Genomic DNA, 14,803 nt, shown 5'->3' on the forward strand with positions numbered 1-14,803 from the left:
ATGTGGCTGTAATGAACAGCCACAATTTGCATTAAATTTACAGGAGCTCCATTTCCAGCTACAGTTTAACTGCTCATTTCTTACATTACAACCATTAAAAAAAGACCCAACTGAGCATTACCACACAGGGCATGTGCACATGTGCACGCGTGCATGGATATAAAAGCCAAATAAAAACAATGCTCTCTGAACGCAAATTACAATCTCAGTCTCCTACATAGCAAAAAACTTCATGGGAAAGCTTTCCAAGCTATTTAGAAAGTAGCTATTGTCAGAAGCACAACTGTGTAATACGGGTGCTTCCCACTCAGCTGATCTGACCCATGCATTCATTTTCTCCAACACTCATTCCTGCCTGTACTGAAGGGTGGGCGGGGAATTTACAAGTGTATCTTTTCTGGTTTGTACAGAATCAACAGGATTACTGACAAAAATCAAAAAATTTAAGTACTTTTTTTTTTTTTTTAAGTTAATGAGAATCAGAATCCTCAATGCCTTCCTATACACACCTTAAAGACCCAGAATAACCTAGGATTGGCCTTAAAAGCTAAGAGCTTCCTAGCCCAAGATCTTTCTTATCCCACTGCAGCCATGTGGTAGAAAACCCACAGCGCTGTCTGCTGAGGACCCACACATGCTCTGCAAGAACAGATAAGGACGGAGGGGGAAAAAAAAGAGTTTACATTACAACACATTGTGAAGGCAATTCAGAGAGGGGTCAGTATGGCCGCTGCCCCGCAAAACAACTCGAGTGGCAACAAGGCTTCATCGTTTTCCTGGGAGGATGCAGAAGTTGTTTAAGAGCGCGTTATGGTCCTCTCCTGCCTCAAGCTAGGGACTGTGCACCCAGTTGGACAGTGAATTATATGAAAGTAACCATGTAGCAAAGCTGTGGAGGTTTGAGTTGTTACTGAGGAATCTTTACCTGATGAGTGCACAATTATGCATCACTCCTTCATTCTTCAGGGTCATTTATGAGCTATATTACAGGCCAGCAACAGTCTAGCTCAATTTCCATACCCCTGACAGACTAGGGGAAAACAACAAAAGATACCGCTATATAGATTTGCATCACTAGATTAAAACACAATTTGCTGTTCCAGGCTTATCTTGCAGAAAATATAATGGCTAAATATACCTGATAATAATCCTCCCTCCACATTTGGGCCTGGTAAGACTCTCTCCTTTTGCTTTCTTTCTTCCCCCTTTCTCCTCCTTCATTTCATCTTATTCTGCCTTTGCCAAAAACTGAGAGACACAAGCAGTTTTTCAGACATGTCTTTGCTATGCCAAATTCTGTCTCTGGTTACCAGACTTAGTATCCTTCACACCCTTTCTAAACTATCCACCACTCTTACAAGGATAGCATTTTCTGTTGACACGGCCAGAGGCCAGGAACACTTCTGACAGCACAGCTCCAAAGAGTCTGAAACAGAGCCATCCCTTTTGTTGCATGAGGAGATAAGAAAGTCCCAGGCATGGTTTTAAAAAGGAGGATGAAGCATGCTGCTGGCATCATCAATTTTGAAATAAAAAACAAGTTTTCCCTTACAGAAGGGCACATAGCATATAATGGCATTCACCAGCAGTGAGCACCTGCTCCTCTTACCTACTTCAAAGCGCTCTGCAGAGAAGCTGGAAAAGACATTACATTGTGGAACTCACACCCACATGTGTCAAAACTCCAGCCATTCTACTCTTTATTGCAGAAAGAAACGGCGAGTGCAAATGCTACAAATCTCTGCTGGTTCATCTCAGTATAGCCTTGCTCTTCCTTTTGATAGCCATACAACAAAAGCCATTGACAAGCACAGAAAGATAATGAATATTTTTGTCAGAAATAATAAAAAAGTGACTGCAGAAAGGTGCATTATTTCATGCAAACGTTTCAGCAACCTCATCTCATTATGTATAAGGGTAACAATGAGCAAACTGCTGTTCCTAAGACAAATACACGCTCACTCTACCAGTACAAAATCGGAAAAGGTCCTTCTCCTCCTAAATACAATTATTCTGCTTTAGTAGAATAGAAAAGAAAAGCAGAAAAAAGTAGAAAAAGTAGCATAAAATTTTTCTCCTTATAGCATCAGAATGACTCTGCAAACAACAGAAGTCTTTGTAATTATCACATACATCTCCCTCAACTTTCACTGACTTCCCGCGCTCCTCAACAGGATCAGAAGTAGCTAAAAGCCAATATGAGACTTCAAAAAGGAGAAAGTAATTTTGTGGGTATCTTCATGGCCTGCATCAACTTTTCATAAAATCCAAGAAGGGCATATTCTTTCCTTTAAACTCATTTTCACACTCAAGTGCTGAACCGTGAGCCCACAGTCTGATTGCCTGTCTGCACAAAGAGGTTATGCATTGGTCACAACCGAAAAATCAACACATACAGCACTGTATCTGAGGTAATTCTGTTACTTCTTCTTCTAAAGGCCAAACTCTAGTGGTTTAACACTACTGGACTGAAAGGTGTTAGTTCAGATGGAACTGAAACATGCCACAACCATTCAGGATTACTTAATGTTAGTATTAGAAATACTATGGCAAAATATTACCACCTTTCATTGTACGAGACCAAGATAACCCCCTGCACAGCTGTTCCCAACAAAAAGTTACAGGGTCATTTCTGTTGTTGGAAAAAAAACAGCAAGATTTTTTCCAATTCTAAGTGTAAATACCCAGACATGAAATCAGTATGAATACAAAACCATAGAAAATTATGGAAAATGCCATGAATTAATGTGTGTCAATTAAATCATGTTGCTGCTTCATGATTTTTCATCTACAGACAACCTTTAGTAACATACAGGGGGTATAGTTCAAGAGATAGCACCTGTAGAATTATTGGAACGATCAACTCTTTCAGTGACGAAAGACAGAGCTGACGGACCATTCCCTTCATGAAATCTAGATGTTTCCAGGGAGCTCCTGGGTATATTCCTTTAACAGGTTGTTCTATCAGTGGTTCAGTAACACTTTATAACCACCTTCCTCCGCATCTGTTGATGAGGTGCCTCCTAAAAGCTCCCTTTTTGACCTTATGTTCATGGGGCTTCATGCCAGTGCCAGCTTAAGAAATGAAGACAAACATTAGCAGATATCACAAACTGAATCTAACCATCACATACTTTCTTCTTTGCCATCAGTGCACACTATGAAATTTCCAGCATTGTTACTTACAGTCGATAGGCAGATTTATTGAATACAAATACTAGACAGCCTAGCATAAACAGAGCTGTGCTGAGCTCCTCCCAGCATGAAGAAATTCCATATTATTTTGTACACTGAGACTGAGCAGTTTACTTCTACAAATACAGGTCCGTATCTGAAAAGAATAGCTGGTAGACGATTTCTGCTCCCTTAGGCCAATTCTGCTCACCAATGCGCTACAGTCGCAGTAGTAACCTCATGCCACAGTCTGAGGAGCAGTAGGAAGAACAAGAGTTCCCACTGCTGACGCACACCATCCATGCTTTCCTAGGCGAGGCAAATTGCCAGCTTTTATTCAGAAAATAGCTTGCAAATACATCACTTGATGTTTGCATTCTGCCTACTATTTTTAACTTAATATTGAGAAGCTTGCTCAAAACAACCTCCAAGTTTTCTCGCTGCCTCAGGTTACCCTGATCTTTGTCAATATGAAACACACCCAGGCTTAGCTCCTGTTTGTAACTTCTCCATAAAAATAGGTAAAGATGAAATATCCACACAGACCATATTAGACTTATCTGCCACTTTTAGTAAATACCATGGATTATGAGATCTTGTTACAGTTGTAATAAACTAATGGTATTACACCTGATTACTCTTTTCAATAGTACTTCTTTCTAGAAAGAATACATCCATGCTAGTTGTTTATAAAGATACTTTTCTCCGAAGGAGTCTCCAAGGAGTGTCTCTTGCCCCATTTAGTATGCATGTGAAATGACACCCACGGACTAAAACATACAACTCCATTTCCCTTTGGCTAATACTGATAATACAGTTAATCATATATGCATAGCTGTAAATATATATGCAGAACTAATGGCTGGGTATCTCAACATAGATGAGGCTGCTGGAAATATAGCAGACTGGGAGGAAGAAGCGAGAAGACACAGAAAACATTTTATGTGCCCTTCCGAGGTTATGCTTACTACTTCTAACTAGAACTGGGGGCACTACAGGGCATGGATAAGTTCATCTCTTCTTTCTGTGGGAACACTGCTAGGGTCAGTGCATTGCAGAACAGTCGCACCAAGGGTGCGCTCACCACTCCAGGCTCTATCTGAAGCAAAGGCTGAAACTACGTCCTTCCAATTTCAGACTCGCGACGTACAATGCTTTCTCCATCACCCAAAACTGCAGCGCAACTCGTGCCTCCAAAACACAGCCTGCAGCACAACATGCGGGGCTAGTTTGGTCAGCAAGCACCATCCAAATGCAAGCACAGCTGCCCTCACTCGGACTTCCCATTTCCAAATAAACTTAGAATGACTCATTTCCTAAACACCTCCAAATTGCTCCTCGGTGAGGCTACCTCTCTTTTCAATCCCTATCACCACAGCTGGAGCCTCTTTGTCACATAAGAGGCAGCTAGCAACAGGACATTTTCTAAGAGGGGGCCCTCCACTTTGAATTTCAATAGATCAAGAAAGAAGAGCTTCAAGACAGGAAAGCAAGGCTTATCCCCTCAGTCAAGCTTACGGGGGACCAGTGAACACAGGAAGAGCAATTAGTTGTAAACAAAGGATCTGCAGCTTGATTTAGGTTTGTTTTTCAGGTCTAGCTTGGTGGTTCCCTATTTGCCAATTTATTTGAAAGTGTTTGACTGCTTGCTCTCCCCTTTTTTCCTTTAAGTCATCATACTTCTAATGAGCAAGTAGTTGCCTATAGGCTGGAACAGTTGCTTTTTTCAATTAATTATACATTGATTTATTTAAAAACTGAGAAGCCTTCCAATCTCTAAAATGAGGTGAAGAATTTAAAAAACTTAAACAATTTAGAACATGATAAGAAATCTTGAAACATACTGTTTCAATTTAAATTCATATGTACTGCTACAAAGACCTGAGAGAGGTAAAACAAACTTAAAAAAAAAAAAAAAACCCTGCCATTGAATTGGTGATGTTTTGATCCCTCTGGCATATAGGCCAGGAAATCAATTTACAATTCCAGTGCAAACAACCCTAGACCATTTTATTTATATTGTTGTTTTAAAATAGAACTTCCAATTTGGATTTAAAATTATGTAGATTATTTTCTTCCCTTCTCCTTCTGCACACATCTCCCCTTTGCCATAACGTGTTTTCTGACTCATTCGCAGCTGCAGGGGATGGAGTCTTTGAAACCTCTGCCTTCCAGAATGTCATCCTAACGCAGAGCAATGCTCTTGCTGTTTGGGGGGGGGCAAATAAACAACAACAAAAACATTCTTCCAACAGGCTAACTTCCTAAGGTAGCTAAACAACAACAAAAAAAAGGGCTGATTTTTAACAGGTCAGGAAATAAAAGCCCAGGTCATTACCTACTAGAAAAGTTTATGAACAGCACTGTGCCTGATATATTCTAGTTACAAAATATATATATATATGTATATATATAGACCACAATCACCACTTTTGCATGTAGAGGGAAGAACAGATGCATAAGTTTCAGGTCAAGTCCATATATGTCAGAGAGGAAAGCCAGGACAAAAAGGTAGGCTTAAGCCAGCGCAAAGCAGAAGAGATCACTGTTCACTTCCAAAATTTCATATATTATTTTTCACAATTGTACTTCTACAAAACTGTAGTTAAAAGAGAATTTTTTAAAAAGAATCACATTCATATTAAGATCATATTAAAATCTAACCAACTTCTAACCTGAGCTGCAATTAAAAAAAACCTGGCATTTGTATTCAGAACATGGGCCTTTTGGGGGTCCTTTTCTATCCCTTTTCCTCCTTTTCTGGACATAGCATTAGCTGCAACATATTTAAGTACCTGTCACAGGTATGGTTAAAATTATCTTACCTGGTGCAAAGTGGGAAGGACCTTACATTTTCTTTTGGCTTTGTACAGTTTTTCGCTTGGTTGCTTGGGTTCCCTCCTCAAACTTCTCCTGGTAGCTAACAACCACCAAGTGTTCTGTCTTTTGCTGACTAATGAAAGCTCTAATCTCTTCCACTTTCTGTTTTTTTCAGGAAGAGAAAGTTAAATGCAGCAAGAAACTTGTATACCTACCTATAGGAGAGGGGATTACATAAAAAGTATTGATCATTCTTAGACCCCATATCTACACGTGAATGTTGCGAGCTTGGCAAGCAAAAGGGATGTCAGTGTGTGCAGGAACAGGCGCAGTGGGAGGTGAGGTGAAAAGGTTGATAGGAGGAATGCACTTGAACCACAGGGGGTACAGCTTCAACAGCTGGGTGCCCTGGTGCTAAAAGGAAGGAAAAACAAAAAAGCAGAAAGCTTACACAACACCGACAAAAACATTGCAGCATTTTAAAAGCATACTGACCAAATGGTATACCAGATACCCTTTCCAGAATAAAAAGGCTACTTACGTTTGAGGCAAGAACTTTTTTGAATTGGTTTGGCTCAGAGTTACTGAAAAAGTTTATCCAAAAGTCCATGCGCTGAGCCAACACTTATCAGGTTTCAATTTCCAGCTGAAGCCATGACTGTTGCTATGAAAACTAATGTGCAATTGTATTCCAGAAAGCAAAGTAATGGAAAAGACTGTACTGAAATGTAACAAATACATGCATTGGCACCAAGAGCAAAAATTGCATTATACCAACCTGTGTCATAACAATTTTTCTCCTCCTCTTATGGGGGAAGAAGTGTGCAAGACAAGACAATCTTATTGCCTGGCCACAGCGAATATTTATTAATTTCTTATTGTCCTAGCTCAATAAATCACTATATCCACTAAAACGTGAAGCAGCATTTTAAAAAGTCAACTCCACTATGGTTGCTCCAGCAAGATTCAGAGGGCGCAGCAGATTGCCAGCCTAACCAGATAAATGACTTGAGCATGTGAGCAGTTTAGTCAAGCCCCACACAACCCTGATACGTCTGCTGCACTGGACAATAGATGCACATTGGCCAGAGAGGAAGAAAAACAGACAAGTAATATTTTCACTTTGGCTACAGATTCTAGCACCAGATCTCACGCAGGTATTAAAAATGTACAAAGAGTTAGCTAAAAACAGTTCTTTATCCATGGAGGAAGGGTTAAAACAACCACTTTCTTTAGAAGTTTATTAAAGCACTGATTTTGGTAGGCTCTTTTTCTATCACTCAAAGTACAACAGAAATTGTGTTCTATCCAAATTAAAAAAAAAAAACACTAAAAACATTCTTCTATTTGCAGAATATTTATACATGTCCTGACACTACCTAAAAGATTGAGGTAATGTCAGAAGAAATAGATATAGGCTCCAAATCAGTGAACAAATGCACTAAATATACACTGATTCTTTCAACCTGTGAACATGTGAACAGTCACAGGAAAAAGGTAACAGCACGCTCAGTTCTACAGAAGTTTGTAAGAGATTGAATTAAGAGTTAGGACTCTGATTAGGAGCTGGGATTCTTCCCATTCTTATTATCAAGTTGACAATGAACCGTAAGAAAGCACCTTTGAAGAGCGCCAGCCATCCTAATCCCAGGCACTGTACGTGAAACCTCAGATGAAGGAGGGCTGACATGCTGACAGTATTACTTGAGTCTGTTAACATACCCTGCGTACTCTTCCTTTCGTCCACCTTCAAAATGTTGGATGTATTTGATATACAGGTTGTCAAGGTTTACACATTAAGGTCCATACGGCACATCTTGTCCATGTTCACACTCTCTGAACCGCAAAAAAGTCTTGGAAATTAGATCATCTTCAGGAAAACACTCTCTGCTTTAAAGAGCGGGAGTTTAAAGCCATCACATCTCCAGAATCAGTTTTCTCTTAGCAGTGACCCATTCTCCCTTTTGGTTGAGGCAAGAAAAAAAGTCAGGTTTTATCATATTTGTATTCAATTAGCTGCTAAAAAATTACTCAATTACAGACGATGTAGTATTTCAGAGATGGTTCTGTGCTTTATATGTCTCTATAAATTAGGACTATACAATACACAATTTAAGCTGGAGACTTTGAAATGTGATGATACACACTTCAGTCTACAGCTTTTCTTGCAAATTTTAAATAAAGTTACTTAACTGATTAATGACCTAAGGGATGTCTGGAAAACAATTTGAGAAGGAAAGGTGAAACTAGAAAGCTAGGATTAAAAATATATATACAGATGATCTCAAAGGCCAAAGAATAACATAGCAAGGTAGGGGTGGGAGACATGAAGAAAGAAGCGATAAGGACAGTTTAACTTTCAGAAATAAAAAACAGAAGGAAAGCAGAGGCAAAAGACAAGAGAACACACAGCTAGGACAGAGCTATTATTTTCTAATGGACTTGTTTGGGAACAATTCATTTTCCTTTTCAACCCTCAGCCTCTTTGTTGAAGAGGCTGCTTCACAAACACTTTAAATTAATCTAATTCAATCTGAAAGGGGTAATCTTGCCCTTAGCATGGTCTGCAAGTTCCCACTCCCTCCCTCGTGCTACCACTAGCGCCTGTGGAGCTGTGCAGTGTTACATTACTGTAAATGGAGCACAGCAGAAGCATCAGTAAGCAAAGGAGACTTATGTGCTCAAAAGCAGTAATAATAGTCCACTTGTCACATATGAATGACAACATCTCCAGGTAATAGATTCAGCTCTCTGAAAAGCTCCAAAGGCTGTTCACTAGAGGTGTACTAAAACTACTGCATTGCATATAGTGATTCCCTTAGAAAAGTTATTTGGCCTAACAGAAGTGGCTTCCAAATTTCATCACTTCATGCCTATGAAGGCATTTTTAACTGTTTGCAAACAAGCACCATGTGAATCACCATCCACCTTGCTCTTAACCATAAGCATGTGCTCTACAAACCAATTAGCCTCCCCAGTTTGAGAAGTCAGTAGCTTACCATGGGTACCATGTATGTGACACAAGCCATTTACGATATGTCAATAACAACAAAGATAAGTTTACATCCATCAGATCTGAACCAGAGAGAACAGGAAACATTAACTGTCTCCTGCGGCACACACCCTTCATTACTGTTGCTGTTAAATGGTAACAGCGATCAGAAAGCTAAGGAAAGTAGCAGAAAGGCTGTGCCATTATCCTTCAGTCACCCTTTCCTGTCTCGTAACACTTGCAATAGCGAGGGATCACACTACAGAACTAAATCCTTGCAAAGGGCTTGATGCAAAAAAGCTGACTGAAAGGCAGCTTCACAATTTTGTGATTATTCTTCCATTCATCTCTTAAATGTGAATCTGTGACACCATATGTATACAGCTTGTTTTATGTTAAGTGTCACTTATACGTTATCACCTCTTTTTATCCATACGATCAAATGCCTGCCAACATACTGGCTTCTGCCAATTGCTTTTAGTTTCTTTCTCTTCTTTTCCAGTGTTGTATTTGGAGAGAGGTGGGGGGGAGGGGGAAAGAGTGACTGACTCAAGTAGAAGGAAAATTATCCGAAATCCTTTAAACAGTTGCTCTGTTAAACTGACACAAGTTTAACAACGTGTACTTGGCACATTCCTCTTTTGCCACGAATACAAGAACCTTTTTCAAAAACTCATTCAAGGCAGGGAAATCCTTTAAAGATACAGCACAGGCATTACTGAAAGGTGGTTTGGTGGCTGTTACAAAGCAACCTACCAGGCCTGCTCTAATTTCTAGTCACAGGTGTTCAAACCACAAAGACTTCATCATCGCAAAACAACATCTTTCCAAAATCTCCTCTTTAAGAGGATAACGACAGAACAGGGAGGGAAACCTGCCCAACTCACTCTGCCGCAAAGCTGTGCCTTCAGAACAGGGCAGAGATACAGCAGAGAAGAAAATCTATTGGACTTAGGCATAACTGTGCAGGGAAATAAACCAGAAGATACAACATTATTATTACCTGCTCTAAAGATGTAGGATGTTTTCTAGTTTTCAGGTTTCCTAAAATCCCATCACCTTCTACAAACTTGTCTTAATATAAGGACATATTGCATATGTGCACCAGAGCATGAGAAAGAGGGCTCCTATACTATAAAGGGATGATACACTTAACAGAAAACTGAAAAATCAAGTGGTAGCAAGGTCTCAGCTGAAGAGGAAGATTGTACTCGATAGCCTCATCAGAATCCTAAACAAATCCTTATCTGAAAAAAATAACAGAATTAGAAAACTCGTGGTCAGCAATTTATTCATGCAGGAGCCTGATGCTGGAACAGAAGCACACCTCATGTTAGCGTGTAGGTGCACTGGCAGAGCTTTGTGAAAATCTTTTCCTGGTTACAGCTAAATCATTATAGTCATTAGCCTCCCATTCCATCACACACTGAATCTGTCTACAGTATTGGCAGAAGAAAGCCGCACATCTCGTCATGCGCGAGCACGCAAGCTCTGCTGTCTGTATGTCAACGTGGAAAACATGAGCTCATCGTCCAACATCCCTCCATAGCCTGGACACTGTGAGAAAGAAAGTCTACGAGCCCAAACCTTAAAATCAAAGAGGCTTCTATTAGGTAGAAAAACAAAGAGCGGAAGGAAGGGTGGAGCGCTACGTTACTCTTGCTCTGCAATCTGCTGCAGAACGAACCGTACTGCTATCAGGAAGTACAACGCGCACAGCCATGTTTCAGCAACAGTTGCACCTTTAGGTAGAAGCTATGTATCAGAAGAAAGCAAGTTGTGTTTTAATACTAGGGTAAAGGGGCAAAGAATCCCTTCTCTCATAGCAAGGTAGCCAATACATTGCACTTCAACAGTGAGAGAACAGAAACAGTTTCAGGAAGGCATAGCATCAAGTACTGTCTTCACATGAATGACGACTGAATTGCAGGTACTTTTAGTGACCACAAAAACTGTTACAGAATAAGCAGGTAAAAAAATAATTTACCAAAATTCATTTGAGTTTTATATCCATTATGTTTTCCTGGCACATGAAAGACATTAGGAAAAAAGGGGGGAAAAAAAACATTAAAGCTAGTAACCTGTTCATTCCCCTACCTTCCTCATGAGGAAATTCAGACAATGACACTCTTACCTAAGCTTACAGAGAAGACAAGTGTACAGCAAGTTTCAGACAGGTTACAAACCCTCAAAGACAAAAGAAAAACAACTACAGATCTAAGTATGCAACCTCTCTTGTCATGAATAAACTGGCATTAGGTACACCTCTAGAACTGTTCAAATCACACACTGATCAAAGGACTACACTGACTGCGGAATCTTCAGTAATACCTGTTCCGCATTATGTTGCTGCTTTAACCATATCCATCTTTATTTTCTCTGAATGCTGAATTCCAAAAGGCACTGCAATATGTTTAGTACTTTTATGAAACACGGTATGGATATTCTCCTAACAGTACACAAGAGAGACATTTACCAGCAAATTGTCACCACTGCTTGTCCTCTTTCCCATCCCCTCCCCTCCAAAAAAGTTCTTTACTGTGAAATACTCCACATAAGCCAGTCAATCAAGCAGGAATGACAGGCAGAGAATGGAAGTGACACGAACAATGAATGATCCATAAACGTCTACAAGATTATATAACAGTGGATGAGATGGCATGCATGTGTTTGTGCATGGGGGGAAGGAGGAGGAGAAAGAGCGAAGGGGAAGAAGAGGCAACAGACCGCTCGGTCACAAACACAGAACTCCTGTACAGTTCTTACTCAATCTCCTCCTCTTCCAAAAGATAAAACATTTTAATATGGGGCAATCTGGCAGCCGAGCGACAGAAGTAAAAGAAAGACTATTTGCGTATACATACACTTCAAAACACCCCCTGCTGAAACTGCACCATTAATGCTGTATCATGAAATACAGCTTACAGGCAACCATGTTTATACTAAAGCAATTAACACATGGTACATTTCCTGCACTGTTATTATCATTGGCACTATCAAGTGTTTGTTGCACATTTTGAGCCTTGGCAGGTTAAGAGGTATTCTTACAAAGTTAACAACAAACGTTGCTGATTTGAAATGTACTCACTGTTATTTTCCAGGAACTCCTATATTTATGTTAAAGCATTCCCAGGGGAGAGCTGGACAGTTGTATTAGTTCTGCAAGGAAAAGATATTCAAAATAAACTTTGCACAGGCTGCAAGCCAAGCGGCTGAGGACTTCGCTGCCTGGATGCTATACCCACCCGCCGTACAGGGCTCTGCACCAGGGCTCTGCATAATCACCGCCCACATCGCAGCATAATCGCTTCAGATGAAATTCATCAGCCGTTGGATCATTTTTATTGTCACCAGCACCAAGTTACACAGCGGCACCCCCCCCCATCCGAAGCTCTTGAAAGCGCGGAGCGGGGGGGGGGGGGGAGAGAGAGGAGGAGCCCTGCCCCGAGGAGCAGGCGACTCGCCGGCCGCACGCCGAGATGCACTTGCTTTAAAGTTGAGGGGGTTTTTTTTGTTTCCCCCGGCGGGGCCGGCGCCCGCCGAGGGGCTGCGGCCACCTGCGGGCCGGACCGCGCGGAGCCCCCCACCGCGGCCGCGGGGCAGGCGGCGGGGGGAGGGGGGGAGAGCGGCGGCGGCTCCGGTGGGGCAGCGCGCGGAGGCGGCCGTTACACGGGGCAGGGTGGGGCAGGGCGGGGCGGACCGCGCCCCCCCACCACCACCCCCGGCAGCCGTTAGGACGGCCGTTAGGGCGGCCGCGGCGCGCGAGCTGCGCTTCCTCTTCCTCACAGCGCCGGCGGCCGTTTCCTCCGCCGCCTCCCCCCCCCCCCCCGGGGGCCGTTGCCCCAGCCCTCGCTCGGCCCCGCGGCAGGTCCCGCCGGCACCGTGTCCGTGTGTGTCCCCCCTGCGGCGGCCGAGCCCGCCCCGCCGCGGGCAGGTGCTGGCGGAATCCACCCTCCCCGGCCACAGCCCCCCCGCTCCACACGGCTTCCCCGCCGACCCCGCACCCGCTGCCGACGCGGAAACTCGCCTACCTCCAGCGGCGGCAGCACCTTCCCCCTGCCCGCGGCGCGCCTCAGCGTCCGGCGCCGGCGGAGGGAAGTTTGCCACCCGCCCGCCACCGTGCCCGCTCCAGCCCCGCGGAGCCGGCTGCGCACCGCCGCCGCCTCGCTGCGCTGCGCCGCGCCGCGCCCGGCGCTATCCCATCGCGGGGCTCGCACAGGCACCGCGGATCCCCGCCGCCGCCGCTCGCACTTCCTCTTCCTTCCTCCTGCTGGCCGCGGCCGCGACGTGCAGCCCGCCGCTGCTGCCGCTGCCGCCGCCGCGGAGCCCGGGGGCTGCGGGGGCGGCCGGCACCTGCGGGGGCGGCACCCCCCTGCCCTCCCGCTGCCCGCCACAAACCGGGGCGAGGGGGCAGAGGTACCTCCTGCCCTTCTACGTGGGGATTTTTACTTTGGAATAAGTCGCTTGTTTTGTTTTGTTTTCTTGTTGCAAGAGAGCCACCGCCGCTCCTCGGCCGCACAAACCTTTCCCCCTTCCAGCGGGGGGGTCCCGGCCCCTCCGACAGCCCCGAGGGCCTCGCAGGGCGGCCAGGGCCGGAGAGAGGTGCCCGGGCGGCTCGCGCTCCCCCTGACTCGCCTTAACCCGCAGCCGCCGCGCGGACGAGGCACGGCGCGTGGCATGGCACCGCGCGCCCTCAAACTGTGTTTCGGCTGCCGCAGACCTGATCCTCGGCCACTATCGACACTGAGATCTTTTTTCAGCCTGTGTGAGGTTTCCTCAGGCCCGTGCGTTTCCCTGCGGTTCTGATCAGAAGGGATAGGTAGCACAGCCCTGAAACGTCGCTTATGGCACAGCAGCAGCTCGAACAAAATTTACGATTTGTCGGCTGCCGCTTGATGCACGAAGGCCAAAAGTCCCGTCTGTGATCTTGCAGCTAATTACGCATGAGAGTATCTTTGCCCAGGTTAATAATCCCCAGCGAGTTCCTATAAAAGCGCTGTCTTGCGATGCCGAGGCCCACGGACCACAATAACGCTGTTGTGCACCAGCTGACGTTTATGAGGCTCATTGCCCCGAAAGTGCCACAGCGACTTGGTCGGGTTTTACCCTGAGCGGAGCTGGTGGGGTTTTCCAGAGCAGGAAGCAGGGACTTGACTTTCCACTTAGGTTGTAATGCCAGATCCGAGCAAATACTTCAGCGTGAGGCAGCAAATGGCGTGACTCGCCCGAGTCACGCATTACTATATTTATCGGGCTGGAGGACAGACTTTACTGAATGGCAGTGACTTCTTTGGCCGAGCCTTCACCTCAAAAACATGCAGAAATACAGAGATATTGCCTGCTTGCCCACCCTTTCTCCAGCACCCCGCAGGCTGGAGAGTCAGCGTGGATGAAAGCAGTGAGGACCAGGGCAGGAACAGCTCAGCTCAGCAGCCGGCCCGGGAGCCCGAAACTTCTCCGTGGCAGGAATTGCCCACAACCAAGGAGCATTTCTGTAAAGCCGCTGTGCTTTAGGATCCCCGCCAGTGATAAAATCCGTGGAGAGGCTGGCACTGAGTGCGTTTAACTGAAATGTGTAGGTTCCTATATTTAGTATATGTTTTCAGGCACCTTTTCTTCCTGCTTTATTAAGGTGGAACTCTGGAACTGAACATAAGATGTGCAGAGAGAACAGAGTTGTTCTTATACGAAAAGACAATTACTGAACCATCTCAAGAGCTTCTTAGGGCTATACCTTGTTTACTGACAGAGAGACAATAGCAGCACCAAGTAATTGGCTGTTCATTTGGCATTCGAACTGTTTCTGTAAAACTGGGA

At 44.2% G+C, this 14,803-nt stretch overlaps 1 protein-coding gene across 9 annotated transcripts in view; it reads right to left on the reverse strand.

Moving 5' to 3' along the window:
- The window catches only part of ELMO1 (engulfment and cell motility 1), a 328,408-nt gene that overhangs the window by 296,821 nt on the left and 16,784 nt on the right, over positions 1–14,803 (reverse strand). For 2 of the 9 annotated variants that reach the window (XM_068935908.1, XM_068935904.1), the window contains exons 1-2: positions 13,018–13,252; positions 12,075–12,145 (exon numbers count right to left, since the gene is read on the reverse strand). The exons of 1 other annotated variant lie outside the window; for it this stretch is intronic. The gene's annotated coding sequence lies outside the window, so the exon portion shown is untranslated. Of the gene's footprint in view, positions 1–6,209; positions 6,409–7,716; positions 7,956–12,074; positions 12,146–12,231; positions 12,567–13,017; positions 13,271–14,803 lie in introns of those variants that run through there. 6 more of the 9 variants (XM_068935902.1, XM_068935906.1, XM_068935905.1 and 3 more) reach the window with 6 other exon arrangements.

Source organism: Struthio camelus, chromosome 2 (assembly GCF_040807025.1).
Source record: "Struthio camelus isolate bStrCam1 chromosome 2, bStrCam1.hap1, whole genome shotgun sequence".
Lineage (NCBI taxonomy): Eukaryota > Metazoa > Chordata > Aves > Struthioniformes > Struthionidae > Struthio > Struthio camelus.